The 22,655-nt window shown below is 35.8% G+C and overlaps 1 protein-coding gene across 2 annotated transcripts in view; it reads left to right on the top strand.

Annotated features, from left to right (window-relative positions):
- The first annotated feature begins 754 nt into the window (after nucleotides 1–754).
- The window catches only part of cntfr (ciliary neurotrophic factor receptor), a 192,005-nt gene continuing 170,104 nt past the window's right edge, over nucleotides 755–22,655 (top strand). For both annotated transcript variants that reach the window (XM_059539326.1, XM_059539325.1), the window contains exon 1: nucleotides 755–974. The gene's annotated coding sequence lies outside the window, so the exon portion shown is untranslated. The remainder of the gene's footprint in view (nucleotides 975–22,655) is intronic.

Here is a 22,655-nt window from a genome sequence, read left to right as displayed (position 1 = left end):
TTTAGTTTAATGTGTGTTGTTTGTTATACTGTATTTGTATATGATCTATTATTTTAGGGGACACTTTAAATGAATCCAGCAAACTATTTATCTTAACAACCCAAATACCAATTGGGAGAGTTCAGATATTGTGCATTTAAAACCACAGTAACCACAAATCAAAATGTTCCAAGAGGAAAGGAATATGGCTAATGAGGTCTCTGTTGTGTCTTGATTGTTTTCCCTAGACAATAACATTATTAAAGGGAGATTACAAATAAAAAACAACAACAATAAAATAAATAAATAAATAAATACAAATAATACATACAAATGGCGATGTTAGAGGTCTTTAGATTTCAACAGTCTCAAATTGCACTCAGTCTGCAATTTATTTATTTATTTTTTTTAATCAAACTGTTCCAAAGGACTATTTTTTGCCTTACTTTAAGATGAACATCTGTGAAAAAGCGAACACTTAAATAAAGCATTACTAAAAACCCTGTTAAGTTATTCAGAGCTATGAAAGAGCAAACTCTGAGCAAAATACTTTTCTCTTTGGGTGGTTGCATTTGTGTTTTTGTTAATCATGCCCTGGGTATTGCAAGCATATGTCACTGTGTGCGCGTGTGTCTCTCTGGCAGTGCACACTTCCTGCAACAGTGGCTAGGGGGTGCATGTGGACAGAGGAAGCCACACTAATATATTCCTCACTTGCTGCTGTGAGCTGGTCACATGGGGAGCCAGTGCGAGTTTAAAAGTGCTTTGGTTTCCCTTCAGCCAGTGCAGTGTGAGCCTTTGCTTGAGACGCACACACATACACACACACACTACACGCCTTTGCCTACAGAACAGCAACTTTCAGTACTGGAGCTTTTCTGATCTACCCAAACACACGTACACACTTTCACATCTGTGTGCAGCTATAGAGGACAAGACACAGGCATTAAGGTGCGGTGGAAGATAAGTCAAGAGACGGAAGCAAACGCTTTTAAGTAAGTACCTTTAATCTATCTATTCTTCATAAACTGTCAGTCATTTCTAACAGGAATGTTTTGTTGCATACAATGCCATTTGGTTTTGTGCTTTGAGGGACATGCAAAGATGGACAGATGTTTTTTTTTTTGGAGCTCCTATTTTGGAAGCTGTTGGGATCAACAAATGATTGGCAAATGTCACCTAATGGATTATTTCCTGTTTGTTTGAGGTCTCACAGTGTTCACTAGCCGTGGCGTCTCCCGGTTCTCCCCTGCCTGTTATGCACATGTTAGAAGGATGCGAGCGAGCATATTAGACAGCCGCGCACCATGCGAGAAATGTGATTCAAACAGCCTCGCTCCGGGAAGAGGAGGCAAACAAAGTAGCCAGTTCGCTGGAGAGAGGAGAGACGGGGGTGAGGATCAGGGGACGGAGGAATGAGAGAGAAAGACGGTGCGACCGAGTGAAAGTGGAGAGGCTTTGAAAAGCCCTGACACTAGGCAGACAATTAGCCCCAGCTTCTGTTATCTGTGCCTTTTCTGTAGCTGCTGCCTTGAAGGCGCAGGTCAAGGGAAGAGCTGACCCAGTGTCAACACTCCTGCATGGAACCCATTATCAGGACCTGATTGATTAGTTTTAGCGGAAATCTCCTCATCTCCTCCTCCTCCTCCTCCTCCTTCTCCAGCTCGGGCTGCTGCTTTTTGTTCTTTGGCTGGGCTTGTATCTTGCCAGTTTCCCTGCCTTTACATTCTTCATCTGTCTCTTTGATTTTCGTTGTGGGTGTAAATCTCATGGTAACTTGTCACGAGTCATAAAAAATGTAAAAAATAATAATAATAATAAATGTACATGAAGAAAATATCAGATATGACTATTATTATTATTATTATTATTATTATTATTATGACTTTTTGATCTATCGGTTTTTGTTTATTTATGGAAATTGTCATGTCACAATGCAACAAGCCTTAAAAGAAAAAAAAAATCAATTTTCATTAAGCAAAGTATAATTTTATTTTTATTGTGCATTAAAATATGACCTGGACACATTCTTTACAGGTTTCATGAGATTCAACCTTATGCATATCTATTGGTATTTTTGACTTATTGGGATGCAACATGCATTTATTGGTGGGCTAAAACTCTTTATCTGTAACACAGGGACATGCTGCGGGGGTAAAGCTCTTTCTCTTTGCTTTTAAAGACTCTGCCCTTCTCACATTAGCAAAAAGGGGGTCAGCTTAACTCTGGGAGGATTGACACTGCCTTAATGATGCCCTGTTTCATGCCTTATTGAGAGCGGTGACTGAATGGCTGCCGGACACCTATTTTCTTTTTAAATGAGGGTCTCTGCTGTCTCTGTGCAGAGTTTCAGTTCGTAAAGCTTTCACCGAAGGGGCTCTCGCTGTCATCTGAGCAGCCTGTAGCTTGGCACCTGGTTTTAGTTTGACTCCTTCCACACAAATGCAGTAAAAGAGCAACATGCGCTGGTCCGGGAGCTCGTGTGGATGTAAATAAAACGTTGCAGGCTCAATAAAAGAGCTAAAGTGTGGTGCACGTGCTATGTTAGGCTTAATTAAATTAATACACTCCTATCGTCAGATTAAGCAGGACATCTTTAGGTCTGGAATCATGGTAGGGATTCGTCTCGTGGGGTGTGATTCAAGACCCCATGCTCGTGTTTTTCGCTCTAATCTCTCCGTCCTGCCCCGGGGCAGTGTTTATGATTCAAACAGAAGAAAAGTAAAATAACACCAGCATAATATTTCCCTTAACATACTTACCCCTTGGATAAACATCCTTAAACAGATGTCAGAACGCAGGCTGATCACAGACAACGGGGGCTGCCGATGCTTTCTTCCCCAACATACACAAATTCTACAAATTAGAAGCTGGTGCTTGAGGAATCCACCAGGAAAACACTTCCCACTGCTCTCATTTTCAGAGTCAGGGCCACACTGAGATGAAATAGTCTATGATCTTTATGAACTGAGTTGTTAAAGATGTTGTGACGTGTTGGTAATCTGCTGCTTATTCGATTAGGATTTGATTGGTTTATTTATCATTTCATTTGCATGCGAATTTGTATTTTATGCCTGTGTATTTTATGCAGTAAACAAGAATTTTCAAGGTTAGCATATATGTTATTTTCTTGACTCTTCCAATTTAGCCCTTCACTGAGCTAACTAATGTGATGTTGCTACCGTTTGATATTGAGAATGTGAATGCCGCCAACCCGCTGCGCTGTATTAGTATTCATCAAAATGCATTCAAATGCGAGAAGTCTTTTTTTGACTTCCACATGGGTTTTTATGTGGAAATAAATATTTATTTATAAAATATATTAATATGTATTTACATATAATAAATATATCACTTAGACAGTATGGAGTAGATTTGCATTCCCTGATGGAAATACTAGCTCTTTTGCAAGACAGTGAAGCCTAGATATATATTTACCATGGCTATTTAAGGGTGTTTGGCGCAAATTCATAATAATATTTCACGCAGTATACGTTTTTGCTCAGTTCACTTATGCACAATTTGTTTTGGTCACACTTTAGTTTGGGGACCAGTTATTACTGTTAACTAACTATTACCTATGACTTTTGTCTTAATAAACTCCTTATTTTGGTGCTTATCAATAGTTAGTAAGGCTGTTTAGGTATGTGGTAGGATTAAGGGATCTAAAATATGTTCATGCAGAATAAGGCATTAATATTTGCTTTATAAGTGCTAATAAACATTTAATATGCTAGTGATGTGCATTCTAGCTAACAAACTACTGGAGATGGCAACAACAATTGACTGTAGCATTAAAAGGTTTACAAGAAAGATGCAGCTCTAGTAACGTACATAGATATCTTTATCAGTCATAATATCTGGAGAAAAATAGCGCAGACACTAGAAATAGATGAACATTTCTTGTGTGCATGTGTCAAGTGTCTATGTTCGTGCATGCTGTCAAGATTTTTTTATAAAGTCTAGCTCTCAGCTATACGCATACGCTAAGCATTCGCACCAAAACTGAAATGTACTTTTGCCTTAAAATGTAGTGGTTACAAATTCAGCTTTGGAAATAAAAAAATGGCATTGCTTTGTTTACTGTTGGCTGTATAGAAAAATGAATTCACAACATGATGCCATCTTTGCGATGTGAGGACCAATGGGAACACAGTATACAAATGTCACAATGATGTCATCACAGCCAGTTGCATTATAAATGATGTCCATAAAAATATACATCTATGCCTGAAAGGATCTACAGCACAAAGTTTGAATTGAGTGATTAAGCAATTCAGGTTTAACAATATATCATGAGTTTAGAACATAGTGCATTCAAATTTATTTTAATTATAAATGTGTCTTTGCACCTTGCTGATCTGATTGAAATCTATATGTTATTTGCTGTAGATGAAGCCATCTGCATGCTGCATGGATTCCCGGTGTCTCATTTTCATGTCTGTAGGTGGTCTGAACGTGTATAGGGGTTGTAAATCCATCTATATATTTGTTTATCAACACATTTGGGGCACCAAGTCAACTTCGGAACCCAAAGTATCCCTCCTGTTATGAACATTCAAATGCACTAACTCCACCACACCCCGATGTTCTTTCTTCCAAAAGGAGTCTTCAAGATTTGGCTCTGCTTGAAACAATTCATTCCCCGGGTTGCATGCAATCTATTATTCTTCCATTTAACCCTGTCCGCAAAACATTCTCTATTATCAAATTGGCTACCTGGATCATAACTAACCTGTTTAACTCAAGCATGTGACTTAACATTGGTCCTCTCCTCAATGGCTCCATTTCTGTTCTTGAAGCATTATAATACCAGATGCAGGCCTTCCATCCCAGACTCTATTTAAAGACGCATCTTGATCCTTGACAATGTAAACACGGAGAAGACATGGTTATTTATAAGCTGAAGGCCATAAGATCACCAGCATGCCTTCGAAAGGTCAATGAGTTGACACTTTTGCTGTTGCCTTGGAGGTAAATTTGGTTCCTGAACTTTTCCGTGTCATTTACTGACCACCTCTATCACATTTGCACCTGTAGATAAAGATTTAAGCCAGGAAAGGTGGTCCAAGGTCAGGGCACAAGGGTGACCCCTATCTCTAGGCACAGTGTAGAATACAGGATGACTAGAAAATAGTAACCCAAACAATAGCCCTTGAGCAAAGAGCAACCCAGAAAAATGCTGAAGCTCTTCTCTGGCCACGTCGCAAGCTTTTAATCTATTAACTGCTGATCCTTAAACTCTAATCAATGCAGGCTTTTATATTTCCATTAAACGAGAAAGGGAAATGAATAAATAAATCATGCCATCAGAGTGGCCAGCCTCCTTCACTTGGAAAACCATCGCAGACGGACCTCTTCTTAGCATGTGCATTGCAAATTGTGTTAGTGCTCTGGGGCAGAGTTATTTGCCCAATTTTCCTCCATCCCCTTGGCTTTTTATTGCATGTCTGCATTATTAGTGCCACAGCTTTTGATAGCAAGCACGCTCAGTTATTAAGGGAAGGGGGTTTGCAGAATTCGGACGAAGGGGGAGGCGTTGTGTTGACTGGGAAACGTTAATTGCATTAGCATTCCCCATTTGGCCTCTGATTGCAGTGGACTGGGGAACATGCCAGTGTACATTTTTCTGTTTACGCCCCGGCATGGGCTACTATGAAGCCTGGCCGATATTCAAGGTTGAGGGCCCCTGGACACGCCACATTTGTGGCGCCTTAGTCCTGCACAAGTTGCATGGTTCCTCTTCCAAATTTAACATATTGTACCTCTTCTGTAACCTGTTTATGGCATAGTGAACTTGTGAAAGTGAAAAATGGGGAAATGCTAAAATAAAAAGGTTATCATCTGTCAAACAAATCAAGATGAAGCTGAGATTGTTCTAAAGGAGGATCAACATGAAGCAGAGATTACACTGTTGGCAGATGTGAGTTTTTGCATTAATATAGCTTTCAGTTGATGCTTTGCATATGCCAGCTATTGTACAGTGTCTTCAATCTTTGCAAAACTTCACATTAGCACTTTAGAATAATTTCTGAAGGATGTGGGACTCTGAAGACTGGAGTAATGATGCTGAAAGTTCAGCCTTGCATCTCAGAAATAAATAGCATTTTAACATATATTAACATAGAAAACAGTTCATTTAAGTTGTGATATTATTTCACAATATTACTTTTATTACTGCATGTTTTAAAATACATTGAAATAATCTTACCAAGTTTGTATTTGATATACTGCATGAACAATAAATGTTTCCATGTATCATGAATTTGCTGTTACTGCCCAGCATTACATACAGATTTACCATGCATTACATTTAGTTTCCTCAACAACAAGGTTGCAAATTGTGTTTTTAAAATGCAGCTCAAGTACCGCCATGCATCTTCACAATGAACAACACAATTAAACAGTCTTAATGGCGAGAAAAGACTGTTTAATATTGCATAAGTCTACACTTTCGCTCAGGAGCTATTCAATCGGCAAACCCGGGTGATTAGATATTGTGAAATCCTTTTAAAATAATCTTCTCTTCTAATTCTTAACTTAACGTGCCAAGTTAACTTGTATTGTCACCTGCAAGCATGATTAGATTTAGAGTGTTTAAAAGGCTTTTAATTGAAAACGGTGGCTTTATTAACAGTGCTGTGAAGCCCTGCAGGTGGACTCGATCTGCCCTGTAATCCTAGCAGTCTGGGTGTGATACGATTGTTTTCACTAAGCATACTGAATTAGCTGTGCTCCCTGCTGCCTGCAGCTGCTACTGCCTCCATCGAGGAGCTGTTCCTTCAAGAGAAATACTTTCATCTCATTAATGTGGCTTAAAAGTTACGGCTGCTTTGGAAAATTGTGTGAATTCCTCTGAATGACCTTTTGAAGGGGACATATCATAAGGAGTCAATTTTCCCTGGACCTTTTAAGGTTACAAGTTCATTGTACTGTGAAAACGTGCGCTAACTTTAAAAAAATTATAAAATAGAATACAATTAAATAACATACTCCCTCTCATCAAAAGTAATAATTTTAAAAACTCTAGCAACTCCAGTTGGAACTTTCGATCTACAGATAAAAACTGAAATTCTAATTGCTCTGAAAGCAGTGGATTTTGACTCGTCAGGGCTGAGACGAATCAATGCCATTAAAGCACAACATATGGGTGATATACAGTGCTGCTAATAGTGATATGTTGGTCATGTAAGTCCAGACGTCTCTGAGCGAGCCGGTGTCCAGGTGGCTTAACTGCCTACTTAATGAGCACCAAATGACTGTATCTCGTCACCAGATGGCAAATGTTAAAAGAAAGTCATTTACTTTGAGTCTGTCTTTGCTGCGTTTTTAGAAATAATTGGACTGTGATTACAGTGAAATGTCATGCTGAGCACCCTGACATCATCAGCTGACAATATTTTCAAAATGAGAACCCCCTGCCATTTGCTCATTAGGGGTTTATCTGACTAACATGGCTTCATTTGGCAAGCGTCATTTTTAAAAAAGATAAATGTGCGCATAAATTAATTGTAATATTACATGTATGACATAATATGCATTATTGACAGAATGCCATGATGCACGTCATGTCTTATTCCTCAGCTATTGACACTTCACAAGGCTGTGTGATTTTTTAACACACTATTAGTGTGTTTTAATGTGTAAAAAAATGCTTTTATATTTTGGATTCTTTAAAGTAGTGTTCATTCATTCATTCACTCACTCACTTACTCTCTGATATATTAATATAGGCATATTTGTCTTCAAAATAAATTTTGAACATTTTAGTTCAAGATTTTAGTTTAAAAGGCAGTTAAGATAAAGAAAAACAAACTCAATCAAGTGTGTTCAATCTTTATTGAATTGAAATCTGTTATCTTCAGCTGTATTCCAATAACCAATTGACCAATTTTTTGATTGTTTTGTTTAAAGATTATTTGTAAAAACACAAATTGTAAATATCAGTTTAAATGTAAAATAAGTAAAGCTGAATATACAAATTAATTAATGAATAACACTGCAAGGGGAAATAATGTAAACATCTTAAGTTTTAATGAAAACTAATATATAAAAAAGTATAAAAAAATTATAATTTTAATAACAAACAAAATATACTGTCCATGTAAAGTGGTTACGAAACAAAACGAATAGAATAGAACAGAAAAGAATAGAATAGAAGTCTGAAAGTGAAAACACAAGTGCAGAAAGACACATTTTGGACTCATTATTTCATATTTAATTAGTGCATCAGATGAGATCTTAAATTTTAATGCTAGTTGATTGTCAAGATATGTAAATATTAAAAAGGGGTTGACACTTTCTTTGTCTTTCTATTTTCTTTTTTTTCCCCCTTTGACCCATCATAGGACAGGTGCAATCCAAAAACAAATATATATATTTTTCTGCATATGGACAACGGTATTTAGGTATATTGTCTAATCTTTCCAGTCAGACCTAGCATGATCCAAGAAGTTTTTAAATGATTATATATATAAGATCCACCAGTCAAAGAAGATACAACTACCATTGGGAAATATAAATAAATAAAAGTGACTTCAAACTCCCGTAAAACTTTACAAATTTCATAATCAATTCCTTGTACTCTATCTATCTCTTTCTCTATCTCTCAAAAAAATAAAAATAAAAAAAAACAAAATAAAAATAAAAATAATAACCAATAAATACAAATTGCAGAAGTAGCTGATCAGTATTATGATCAGTCTTCATCATCTTTTAAAATAGTTATTGTGTCTTTCATGGTCTGTTTTGTATCGATTCTTAGCCTGAAAAAAATAAACAGTTATGTACAGTTTCATCTGATCTTAATCACCATAATGAAGTAGGGCAATATGACTGGAAGTAGTTAATCAGCTTAGAGAAATGGCCTCCTCTCTGTCTCTATAGTCATAATTATTCCTCCTTCACTCCATAGAGAGGCAGTCTCCTTAAGACGGTCTCATTAATTACCACACAAACCATAACTCCTATCTCCCAAATAGTTTCCCCACATATTCCTGCTGATTACCTATTTCCAAAATGAGCCGGTTTTGACAAATGCTCAACTCTAGGTGGAGGTGTGGATCTCGGCTGAATTTATAGCCATCTTGCAAAACCTGCGCTTGTCCTTTTTATATCTCCCAAAATAATAAGACATCCTGATTAAGTAGCGAGTGGCGAAGATAGCGAGGAACAAATGCGCTAATGGTCGCTGAAAATAAAACAGTTGACAAGGCTGGATTAAAGCACTTGTAATTTAAGCGCTTTGACGATTTATGTGCTGGTGTGGTGGAAAATATAACAGCGTGTCATTTACCTGAGAGAGAGTGTAGGCAAGATTTAAGCCTTTAAAAGTGGATTTTAACAAAAACTATCAGTCTTTGTCACCAGATATTATGTGATCTGTATTTAGCTGATTTTAGACTTAAAATTGTAAGACTGTTCATGTAATAATTAATATAATATAATATAATATAATATAATATAATATAATATAATATAATATAATATAATATAATATAATATAATATAATATAATATAATATAATATATGTTTATTTATTTATTTAGAGTCTGCTGCCTCCTTAAGAAAGATAACTTTATTTATTTATTCCAGTAAAAAGACATGTTTATTTCATGTTTATTTGTCCATAAACCTCACTAAAACCTAATCTCTTTCTTTCTTCCTTCACCCTGTCCTCCATTTATAGTGTGAATGAAAATGTAAAATGTAAAAATTATTTATTTATATAATAATAATATAATAATCTGTTTTTTTAATTGTGATACTCAAATGCATTAATACTGGACAAACTGCATCCATTTGAATACAATAATACAATCAGATTTGTCTTGATTTCCAGTAAAAAGCCTTAAATGATAAAACAGTAAGATTTTTTTTTTCCATAAACTTCAAACGATCTCTTTGTTTGTTCCTTCCTTCCTTCCTTCCTACATTTCAATACAGCTCATGTTCATTTATCCCATAAACATGATCTTTCCAACATAACTTGATGGCAGCAAGAGTCTGGCCATGCAGAGCTAGTGTAGTGAAAAAAAAAAACTTTGATGTGAAATTGCGCACAAAAATATAAACAAGAAATCAAACTAACATAGAGGGAATAGCTACATTTGAAAAAAAAACCTGTAGTAACTTAATTGGTAAGAGCTTGATTTTCCCCACTCAACATCTTGGGCTCTCAGGTAATCAAGCGCACATTCAACACATGCAAGTTGTGATGCAAAAGTGATTAGACTAATTAAGACTAACAACTGTTCTATCAAAGATTTTTTTCTTTTTTTTTTTCTTCCAGTCCCTTGGCTGATTTGTTAAGGTAATGCTCACATGTAGGCTTTGTCAAAACCAAGTACACTACCCACATAGGCAGCATTTGAAATCATCATAGAAATCACAGGTCCAATCTAAAGTCTGTTTCAAAAGGTAGGCAGCAGCTTGTGTTTTTCAACAGACTTCACATCAGGAGAGAAAGTCAAAAGTGCGCATGTGGGAAGATGATGATTAGATCACTCCACAAATTACAATTAGAATGGAAGATGCATCCCACATGTTTGTTCAGTTTGCATTTCACTTTAAAATCATAAAAAAACAGCTGTTCTCAATCAGATTTTGAGGTTAAAAGGTGCGTTTTGCAGTTTTTAGTTTGAAGCATTAGTTTAGCCACATGCAAAACCTTACTGAATAGTGTTATGTTGCTGCCTGTGTCTCAAATCAGTCACTTATAAGGTTCAATTAGGATGTTGTCTAAGAAGGCAATAAACAACAAGGCTCACAAACAGAACTTGAATTATACTAAGCTGTCCTGTTAATATGCATTTTGGCACTTGGATTGTCTTTGACATGTGATACACCTGTCAGATGCATTAGTCTACAGCATCAACGCTTCACTATAAAATCAGCTTAAAGCAAAGTTGAGGACATGTAAATGCCAAGTTTGTCCTAGTTAATGTTAAGGCAGCACATTACAACACAGCGGTGCTCTTAGCATGGAGGACGAGAGACGAGGAGGTGCAGACAGGGACTTTACACTTAAGCTTTCTTCACCTCCAGGGTGCTGAAGAGACATCAGTACACTTTTAAAGATGGGATTGAGGGATTTTGTCAACCTGCGACACAGCCTTCGGAGATTTGTTTGATAGCAAATTTTAGTGCATGGTCTAATCAGAAGGATAAGCCTGAAAATGATTTCCTAGCTATATAGGAGTATGTTCATGAATCTTGCTAGTCACAACTTGGGATCCAAGCCTCAACAGAAAAGAAGAAACACTCTGTTTCTTTTTTTTTTTTTTTTCTTTTTTTTTTTTTAATAACAGGACATGAAATCTATGCATAAAAAAATAGAAACAATATTTCTGTCTACACAAATTACAACTGAGAATATATAATTATTTCAAGATCAACATTTAAACAATTAAACACTCAAGTACTCTGTCTTTTTTTTTAAGTAACAAAAGCAAATGTTACAGCTCTCACAAAACTCATGCGCAAAACTCAATGCCATCTTTCACAAATATTTATTTATTTATTTATTTCCCAGACTAATCTATATTTTGTAACCTAAACACGTGTATGTGAAACTGATTCAAATGCCTTTATACTGGAAAAACTATGTCCATTTGGATTAAATCCAGTACATAATTATGTGCCCTTGAAATACTGAATGATATATGGAACGCTTGGCAACCCTAATTACAACCTTAAACTTGAACATAAAGTGCTGCTTACTTTAGCACACCCCGACAATCCATCTAGCGTCGCTCCCAAAACCTCAATCGCCATTTTCTCTGCTGCTGTGTCAAAGCTTTGAACTTCAATTGCGTCTAATGCAGGAACCTACGGCAAGCCAAACCTGTTTATCGCTTTCCACATCACATGTGAACTCTTGAAGCAAGGATAGATGTTCTCAGCAGAGCAGGAGGCAGCGCTGACAAACTATGATAAATTAGTTGTTTACTGACATTTTATGCTGGCTGAGGATGGTGGTTAGGGAGGAGATGTGCGTTAATGAGATGAAAATAAGTCATGGAGATATGCTTACAATGATAAGAGGAAGTCAAAAAATGGCGATTAAGTCGCACCACAAACTGGAATATATGTGATGCATTCTATGTGATGTTTATTCATGTGATGCTAATCTTGTCCTAGATTGGATACGATTTAACAGTTAATGGTTCAATCAGTAAAACGGATGTCATTTTCAGTTATAGTAGTAAATAATAAAATAATAATACTAGTAATAACAGACACTCAAGTCACTCTACCTGCATGGGCTTCTTTCTTCTGTTGAACATAAAATAAGAAATTTTCAAAAATGTTGGTAAGCAAACAGTTGATGGTACCCATTGCCTTCCATAGTATTCACTTCCTAAGATAAAGGCTACCGGCAAATGTTTCATTACCAATATTCTTCAAAAAATAAAAATAAAAATAAAAAAATAGTGAGTGAATGATGACAATTTCTTAATAAATAATTAAATAAGTACAATTATTAAAAAACAAAATTAAGTTTTATGTGTATATTTAATATTTAACTTGGTTTTGCATTCACATTTTTTGAATTGTCATTTGACATGGTTGATGGTAACAATTTAGAATATTTAAAAGCCATTTTTTCTCATTTTTATGTCAAAAATGTTATTTAAAATGACTGATGTAGATTTGGAGGTTGCTTATGTGATTTAATTGTGTAATAAATTACACATTATCACATATAAATGGTATCAACAATATAATGGTAACAGGGTTGATGAATAGCATTATGCCAGATAATTATAATAATAATGATTAAATATAATAAAATATAATGCAAAATATTAAATAATAAAAAGTCCAATAAAACTTAGCACAGAAAAGATACATATTGCATGCTCAAAAGTTATTTTGTTATACTGAGTTTTGTATTTTTCCCCACCAGCTTTAAAACTCCGAAGTCTGAGGTGCAAGTGTAGATTTGGAATTGACCGATGAACACCACTTTAGAGAATGCAGTGCTAGCAGATTAAATAGCATTTTAATGCACTTTGTAATGATCTTATATGAGCACCTCCTGTGCCTACCTCTCATATGCCCTTAAAATCCCCTTACTGAGCATATCCTCCTCTGTCTGAGTCTTCATTTGTGCGTTGACCATAGTGGGTGGGGAATGCTTTGTCTAGATGAAGGACAATGCTGACAGCCTCATATTTTGCTGTCCTTGTAAACACTTACCAATCGAAAAATAACAGAGCATGACACCTTTATCAAGCCAGTAGCACAACTACTGTACAGAAAACCACTAAAAACTGCCATTTATGGTGGCATGTGATGGCAACGCACATATATCACTTAAAGCATACTGGCATATAGTCAAAATGGCCATATTAAACGAGAAGCAATCAGACTATTTGTCAAGGCGCCAATGTAATTAATGTGCAAGCGCCAGGATAGAGCTGTAACTGAAGATCAGTATTAGCTGTCTCATTAGCATTTTAAATAAGATTGAGATTAGTTACATTGGCAAAATAATGTGGCTACCAGCATAAGTTTGGGGCCAATTTGGGCATTTTCCCATCTCCGTCCAATTAGATCTTTGACATTCACATTTCACCTCCATTTCACAGAGAGCAATTAAATGTTGAGTTGAAGCTTTAGAGGAGAATGAGGGAAAGAGAACTGAGCTCATTTAGCTTGCACAAAGAACGACAGAGAAGTTAATGAAGAAGAGAATAAGAGGCGACAGCAATGAGCAGCTAAATTGTTTGGACTGAAAAGGTGTCACTGAATATCACTGGACAAGGCCATTAGCTTCCCATTCCAGTTATTTCCCAGATCTACTTTCTATGTTTGGAAGCAAAATTGTGCAAACAGGAAAAACATGTTGCATTATATCAAAAGATATTAATTTGAACCTGCAACTGACCCTTAAAATGGTTGCTGACCAATTCCACGTTATCAATTGTTGCTATCTGCCATGTCACAAGCTTATGCTTTTTTCTAATGCACATTTAAATGTATAGTTGTAAAAATGTTTTTTTTTTTTTTATGTTTTCTAATAGCTGTATATGGGGCCAATTTGTTAAAATATTCATAGATTTCAATATATCATCCATAAAAGACGCTAACATTATTATTATTTTTTAAAATAATTTACTAATATTTTCTAAGATTTTGATAATATTTTTACAGAATTATCAATGTAAGTGTTTATACAACAAAATAGGGTCCCACTTTATGTTAGGTGACCTTAGCTGCTATGTGTAAAAAAATAAAAATAATAATAAAAAAAATAAACAATGTACTTGTTCATAATGTGTTGCAAAACACTTCAGGTGCTATGTATGATATAACCTTTTTTTTTTTTTTCTTAAACATAATTTTTTTTTGTTGCCTGAAATATTCCTTTAACATCCCAAAATATACACATCTAAAATTTAACTCTGATGTCATGAATTACAGAAGATAACTAAAATGTCGAAAAAAATAAATAAATGTATACAAAATCTTGTCTTATCTGAAGCAAATCATCTAAGCAACTAATATTGGTGGTGAGAAATCAATCTGGCAACATATGAGGTATATATCAAAGCATCAAAAACAAACTACTTCAAACTCAGGATCAAAAACAGCCAATCTAATTTCCATCACTGAGCTTTTTGCTGAAAAAAAAAACTTAAAACTTTAATCGGAGTCAAAGATACTACTGAGTTAACATACAGCATGGGAAAGGTCAAATGCCCCCAGCATCCCTCAGTGCACAGATGTTTAGCGAAATAGCATTTTTCACCCACCGCTGCTGCATAATCTCTGCTGATCATAGACTTGGCATCTACCTGTATACTCATTTTTTGATTCCCACCAGTTCGCCTCAAAAGCCGTGACCTAACTGACATTGCATTGCCCCATAAATGGTCCTATTAAATCAGGGGATCTCATAAATTTGCCGAGCTGGGATGTCTTGCACAGGGTAGGTCAGCATTGGCTATCAATTATATGTCCAGATGACCTTCTGTAGCCTCACAGCGGGGCGAATGCTGACCAGACAGTCACTTGCGAGTGTCTGGATCAGAGCGCTCTTTATGTTTGCAGTGTTTTCCCGTTTAACATAATGGATTTATTAATCTGCTTGTGTTTAGCCTTCCACAGGTTATACATGGATCCAACCGAACCCATGATCTTTCTATTATTGATTATGTGGCCTTGGATGATGGTGTATGTCATACCCAACATGTCAGCCTATTGCAGAGTACTAAATGTCTGTGCTACAGACATGATGAATACATAAAATCGTGCATCTTGTTTAGGGACTATTGTTTAACCATCTAGCTACACTGTAACAACCACCTGGAACACCCTAGGAAATGCTAGGCAACACTCATGCCCTTAACTGGGTGTCCGGTCACCTTGGGGCCCGGAGCGTTTACTTTGAAAATATTAGAGTGTTCAAAGCAGGCCACCTGTCGCCGCTGAATACCGCAGCTAGGAATAATGGAATAGGACTCTATTTTGTGAATTTCTGGAACCCGGGACCATGATTAATCACATCCAAAATGAAAGATTAATGGTTTGACATCCCTACTCATAACACAATATAAACACATAACAGCCCTAACAGCAACTAACTAGACCTTCAATATCACATAAGAATGCCTAGCAACCACACCCAAGAAACCACCCACAAAACACTCCAGAAACTGCTTAGTAACCACCTAGAAAACTATAGCAACCACAAAATAATGCCCAAACAACTACCGTAAAAGACCTTACCAACTGCTTAGCAATCACCAAGAGTACCTTGTGAATCACCTAGTCAGAGGGCAAGAACCACCCAGAACACCCCAGCAATTGCTTTGCAACCACCCATATCAATATAAAAATGCATAGCAATCCCTTAACAAGCATCTACCATACCCTGGCAAATGCATATGTAGGAAAACTTAGCAACCACTTATCTACACCCTAGAAGCTACCCAGGACACCCTGGCTACCACCCATAACACTACAAGAATGTCTCAAGAGCCAACCAAACCCCCCTAGATGACTTAGAACACTGTAAAAAGTGCATAATTATAGCAACCACCTACCAACACCCTACCAACTGATTAGCAACCACTCAGAGCACCCTGATAAGCACCTAGTTACACCGCAAGAGCAATCTATAACAAAATATCAACCACATAGAAATCCCCTTGCAACCACTTAGAACACCCTAGCACATGCATATGTTGGAACGCCTAACAACCACCTAGCTACTCCCTGGGAACCACCCTGCGACATCAGCAATCAGATAACAATCAATCAAACCCCCATTGCAACCATTTAATAACACCCTACCAACTGCTACAGCGCCTAACTACCTACAGTAGCTACACCACAAGAACCACCTAGAACAGCCTAGCAAATCCCTGGAAACCACCAAGAAAACCATATCAACCCCATGGCAATCCCTTAGCAACCACCTAGAACTCCCTAGCAAATCACATATGAAGAAACACTGAACAAACACTTGTCTCAGCAACCAATTAACCATTTAAAAATACCATACCAATCACACGGCAGTCCCCTAGCCACCACCCAGCACACCCTAGCAACCTAATTCAATATGTAGTTCCTGTATGAAATGCATGGATTGGAGTAATATCCCACTGAATTTTCTGCTTTGATTGGTTCAGTAGATTGTTTTTGAAATTCTGTGGATAGCAAGGCAACACCAAACCTCAGCTGTCAGCCAGTCTCCTTGCATATTTGGCATTTATCACAGTGTAACGCTCTTGTGTATCACACAGACGCTGAGCTGTCAAAAGGCAGAGTAAAAAGTGTTTGCCAGCCGGTCCATCTGTCTGGTTTCAGGTTTGAACTCTTCCAATTCAGTTTGCGCTGTTGTTTGTATAATAGCATTTTTATCCAAAAAGTAAAAAAAGCAAATGATTTTTGAAATGTTTGCAGAAGCACTCGCGCAGAAAAGCGCAGCTGGTGACACCCGCAAGGTGAGTGTCTGCTCGCATCTCAGCAGAGCTGAGTACTCCAGAAAGCCGGACGTATCAGCGCCTCCCTCCCAGTCTTTCCGCACTAAGCACTTTCACCTGCTTTACAGTTCTATCAGCGGCAGTGACACACTGATATGTGCGGTCTAACATCCATTAAAATGTGTTTGCTTAAATGTCAAACAAAACATATAACATGCCCGGGAAGAAATGCGCTCTGAGCTGTTTCTGTCCCTCTCTCTTGCCAAACATGAGCAGGCAGGGGCAAATGCATTTCCTGCCAGATGCTCGGTGCATACTGAATGACCGCAGCTGATCAAATAAATAAATAAATGGTATTTTGCCAGAGTAATGAGATCCTCGAAAATTCTAGATTATGTTCAGTTGGTTAAACATAGCAGAGAAATAAAATGTGTTTATATGATATCTATAACAACGGTAATATATTAAATTATTGGCAATATGTTAATTTTATGTATTATTATCAATAATATATAAATAATGTTTAAATAACTTAATGCTTTTACTAAGAATGGACACATTAAATAATAATACTAATACTAATAATATTAATAATGATGATATTTTACTTTTTTCTATGCTCTTGTTTCCCTTAATATCTTCATGTCTTAGCTTTTATGGTTTTGAATTATGACTAAGAATACAATGACTGATAAAACAATACTAAAACAGTGCTATTGTACTGTAACTGATATTCTATTCTTTTTAAAATCATATTTTTTATTAGTGTTTATTTTTATATAATTTACATTTTATAATCTTATAATTTTTCCTTAATTTAGTAATTTTGTTGCTTTTTTTTGTCATTTTTTATTTATTATATTCCACAGAATATATTTCAACAAGAAATGTTTCTTGGGCAGCAAATCAGCATATAAGAATAATTATTTGAAGGATCAGTGAAGACTGGAGTAATGAGGCTGAACATTCAGCTCTGCTTCACAGTAATAAACTGCATTTTAAAATATATTGAAAAATAAAACAGTTATTTTGAATTGTAATATATAGTATTTAAAGGTCAGTAGTAAGGTTTTAATCATACCACCCAGCACTAGTTGCTAGGTAAGACTCAATCTTAGATCTTGTTATGTCTTCTGAAACATAAGTATCCCAACATATTTCCAAAACATGTTCTCAAAATATGATGGCATTAACATAAACCGAACTCTGCCGGATCGTTTCGCTCACGGACCACCAGACAGTGTTGATATTTGCAGCTGGTGGTGAAAGGAAGATTGTCGTTACAGGGTTGTCTACAAGCCAACATCATGTGATGTCATGCTCACATTTGTTTGGCTGTGTTTCTATGTCTGTTGCCTTGGCAAGTGATGAAAGCACTTAAACAGAGTATTGCATTTCCTGAAATGAGAGGAATGACAGTGACGGCCGGCTGCCATGAGAGCTGTTCTGTGTGCTCACTTTGTAACCAGAGCAGATCGCATGTAGCAGACACTAAACGTGTTTTTCTGGGATGGGTAAGGCTTGGTGTCATTTGTACACATTTTTGAGATGGTTGTGTCGGATTCACAGTCATAGCTTGTGAGATTACTTTGGTAATTGAACATTTTAAACCAGCAGAAAGTGGTTACTCTGTAGAAAAATATGTCTTTCTCAAAATATACAAATTCATATGACCTGGCTTGTATGAATCATGGCCTAAGCCCACCATACGAGTGAGGTCATATGAATTTGTATAATTTAGCCACCTTGTAAAATATTAGAAGTTCCCTTCTTTATGTTTTAGTGTGGCAGTAAAGCGCAATTTTTGATGTGCAACTGTGCATGCGCGTAAACGTGTTAGGGTGCACATAGTCAAAGACAGAATTAAACAATAGAGTATTATCAACTGCATATATACCCTACGGGAGTAAAGTGTAAACTAGCTGCATATTGCATGTTAACCTAAAAAAAAATATATAAATATGATTCTGTGATATGAGTCTTATATTGTTGAACCAACATGGTTCAAATGAGTTGCGAACATGTTAATACAAAGTTCTGTCATGAAACTCTAGATGGCACAGACCGATAGGTTTGACTTAATCTGATAGAATCACAACATTCTAGTTACTTTTCATATCACCGGCCAATGAGCTTGCTGCTCAGAATTAAAATACTTGGCCATTGCTTGCTCTAGCAGTTGCTGCAATTTTTTGAAACCCTCCTCCTCCCCCAGCTCCACCTATATAAATCTGCTATGGGGTATTGTCATGTGTGTGATTTATGGGGCAGCATTGTAGCAGATCTCTTCTCCCAAGCCCAAATATATAAAAATTGTCATGTAAATTACCATGCTAAACACACCTCTAATCATACCAAAATTAATGTGGAAAGATAAACATGTTTTACGGTATGGTGATTTGGTATGGATTTTACTATCAACTTTTTTTTTTAAGTCGTGTGTTTTCATTCAAATAATATTGTACAGAAATTTATGATTTTAGAAGAAAAATAAGCATGACATTACAAACCAGATCGTGCAAATTCATGTGAATTAGCCAAATTGTTATGAATTGCCATGAGAGTGTGATGGATCATTTTAGTCTGGTAGATCAGCTGGTTGATCAACTAAACCAGTTAAATGCCAGTTTGACCATTCTGGGAGATGAGTTAGGACTAGTTAACTACCTTTTACTTAATTTCAAGACTAGTCCAAGCAATTTTATTTCAGCAGGGTTGTTACAATGAAAGTCAATATATTTGTGACATCAGTGATTGATTGATTGATTGAATATTCAAACGTTTCATTGAATCATTTGCATATTCAAACACTGTGATGGGAAAATGGCTAGTTGTGTCAGCTGGTAACATCTGACGGACTGTTTTTACTGCCTGCGTGATTCATTTCTTTGGCTCCATCTGGCTCTGTTGGTTTACGGTGTTCTAGCATGTAATCTACAACATCCCTGGCCAGATAGCCCGTCTGTCCCGAGCGCTGATACATGGTGTAATCCATCCTCCTGCTCTTGTCTCGCTCGCTTTAGCAAAACTCAGTTAAGGCACTTTCCCCGCTGCCGTGTCTAATTGTCCCGAATGCCATTGCAAAGTTCGCCGGGGGTCTTTGTAGTTGCCAGTCGTGTTGGGGGACAGGAGTATAAGAGGAAGAGGTCTGTTATTGTGTCTGATGCACTGTTCAGATGCTGTGCTGCACCTCGGATAATCAAAGCTTGTTTGAATGTATCCAGGTTTCAACTTTTTTTACTGGAAAGATCAACGTGGAGGGAATAAAAAAAATAATAAACAAATTACAAATAAATAACAGACAGAAAGAGAGACAGACAGACGGGCAAACATAAACATATATCAAACCTAACCCTAACCCTATATATATATATATATATATATATATATATATATATATATATATATATATATATATATATATATATATATATATATATATATATATATATATATATATATATATATATATATATATACATATTAGTGCTGTCAACGTTAACGCGTTAACGCATGCGATTAATTTTTGTCTGGTTTAACGTGTCAAAATATTTAACGCAATTAACGCAGCATCCGTATTTTCTGCCATCCGTTGGCTAGCTTTACATTATATGATCATGCTCTTATTCATTTAAATGCTTTTAAACATTTCAAGCACGGCAAGACAAAAGAGAATGCGCTGTCTGTGAATGCCCTTATGTGACACATACACACGTACACACACACACACACACACACACACACACACACACACACAATGCATAGACAGGGCGCCAGAATCCAGTTCTCTTAAGCGCTTGAATTAACAATAAACATCCCAAAGTGCCAGTTTTGTCGATTATCCTCATAAGAGCAATCTTAAATGATTTATATAAAGTCTAAAATGAACAAAAAGAGTTGTGAGAGAATGAGGCGAGATCTATAGACAGTATATAAACGGTGAGATCCACGTGTCTGTCTGCTCTTAAAGGGACAGCAGCCAATAAAGCTTCCTGTCAGTAAAGTTAAAGAACAAAGGGAACAGAGAAAATGACTCGCTGCTCTTGACTAAATAACTTTTGTAGCTTTAATAAGGATTAACTATTTAATTTATAGTTTATGCAGTGCAGACTGCATATAACTTTGATAACTTTATTAAATTTCTGTATATTTCCTAACTGTTAAGACAGGAAGGGCAGGAGTAAACATGACATTTATTATGGGTTTATGTTAGCATTGTTTTAAGTTTACTTAAATTAAAAACTGTTATATTTTTGAAGCCTAATAATAAATGTAAAAAAAAACAAAAAAAAAAAAGAACAAATCAGTAGCTGTATTAATATCAGTAATACTGGCCTTCATTCATAAAAAGATGTCATTTAAACAAGTATTTAAATTTAACTGTGAAATTATTACATTAAAAAATATATAAAAAACGTACAAAAACATTACTTTTTTTATTGCGATTAATTGCGATTAATCACAGAAAAAAATGTGTGATTAATCTAGTTAAAGTTTTTAATCGATTGACAGCACTAATATATATATATATATATATATATATATATATATATATATATATATATATATATATATATATATATATATAGAAACATGAATAAAATAAATTACTGAATAAAAACCTACTATTAACACTCACAGTTTGAATACAGATTAGAGTTTAGGATATGCATTAAGAATGTATGAACGTGTAATGAGAAATGTTTTGTGGTGTGTATAGTTATGAATATTGATTCTCCGTTACAAAGATATATCTTATGTGCACTGCAGTCCATCACACAGAAATAAAGAGCTAAATATACCTCCTGGAAATAATGCAAATATGGTTGGATTTATTTAAAAATAATCATCAGCTGCACGGTCATGCTGCGTTGACCGTTTGAGTAGTCTTTCGGACCATCTGCTCTGCAGTATGCAAACAGTTGTAAGTCTGCTGTTGTACATGCAATTGATAATGGACTGTCCCTGTCTCACGTGTAAAAGTGATCACTAATCTTCACAAGTCCACGGTTATCTCTTGGGGTCTTTTTAGTGGGGTAAGAATCTCTCACGCCACATCAGAGCTTGTGCGATAAGCTGAAAATGTCATTGTATGATATCTGATCTATTGAAAACTTGTATCAGTCATAGGAAAAGTGCATCCGAGATTCAAGATTAAAAGTGTTTTAGGCAGAGCAGATGAGGATGGAAAAATCTGGCAGCAAGGTATATGTTCATGAAAATGTATGTTTTCTTAACAGACAGTTGCAGACTATAGAAAAGGAAGTTCTTATTGGATGAGCAGTGTTGTTTGGTCTTGTAAGATGCTGATAAACTGTCTGCACATTTACAGGCTGTTATATATGAAGTGTACAGCATAAATAGTATAGTCAAGATAATGAACTATGTACAACTAACTATAAATGACCTACTGCTGTCTTTTGTTGTTGTTGTCTCATTTTGCTGCTGCAGGTATTTCACAGAAGCAGTAAACCAGATTAGAATCTTGAAGATTCACCACAATTAATGATTTTTTTTTTATTTGTATTATTATTTTATTGTATTTTATTTTAATGGTAAATATGCAATGAGAATGCTAATGACACATTCAGTGATAGAATAATATTTATTATGACAATGCAATTTTAAATCATTACAATGTTTGATTTTTATATTTAGTGTTTTTTCCCCCCTAAATATATATCTAAAATGTATACATATTCAAAATGATTTGACCAATAATAATTTAATGTTACTTT

This window comes from Carassius carassius, chromosome 45, assembly GCF_963082965.1.
Source record: "Carassius carassius chromosome 45, fCarCar2.1, whole genome shotgun sequence".
NCBI classification, from domain to species: Eukaryota; Metazoa; Chordata; class Actinopteri; order Cypriniformes; family Cyprinidae; genus Carassius; species Carassius carassius.
The sequence above is the reverse complement of the archived record's forward strand: the minus strand, read 5'-3'. Positions and strand labels throughout refer to the sequence as shown.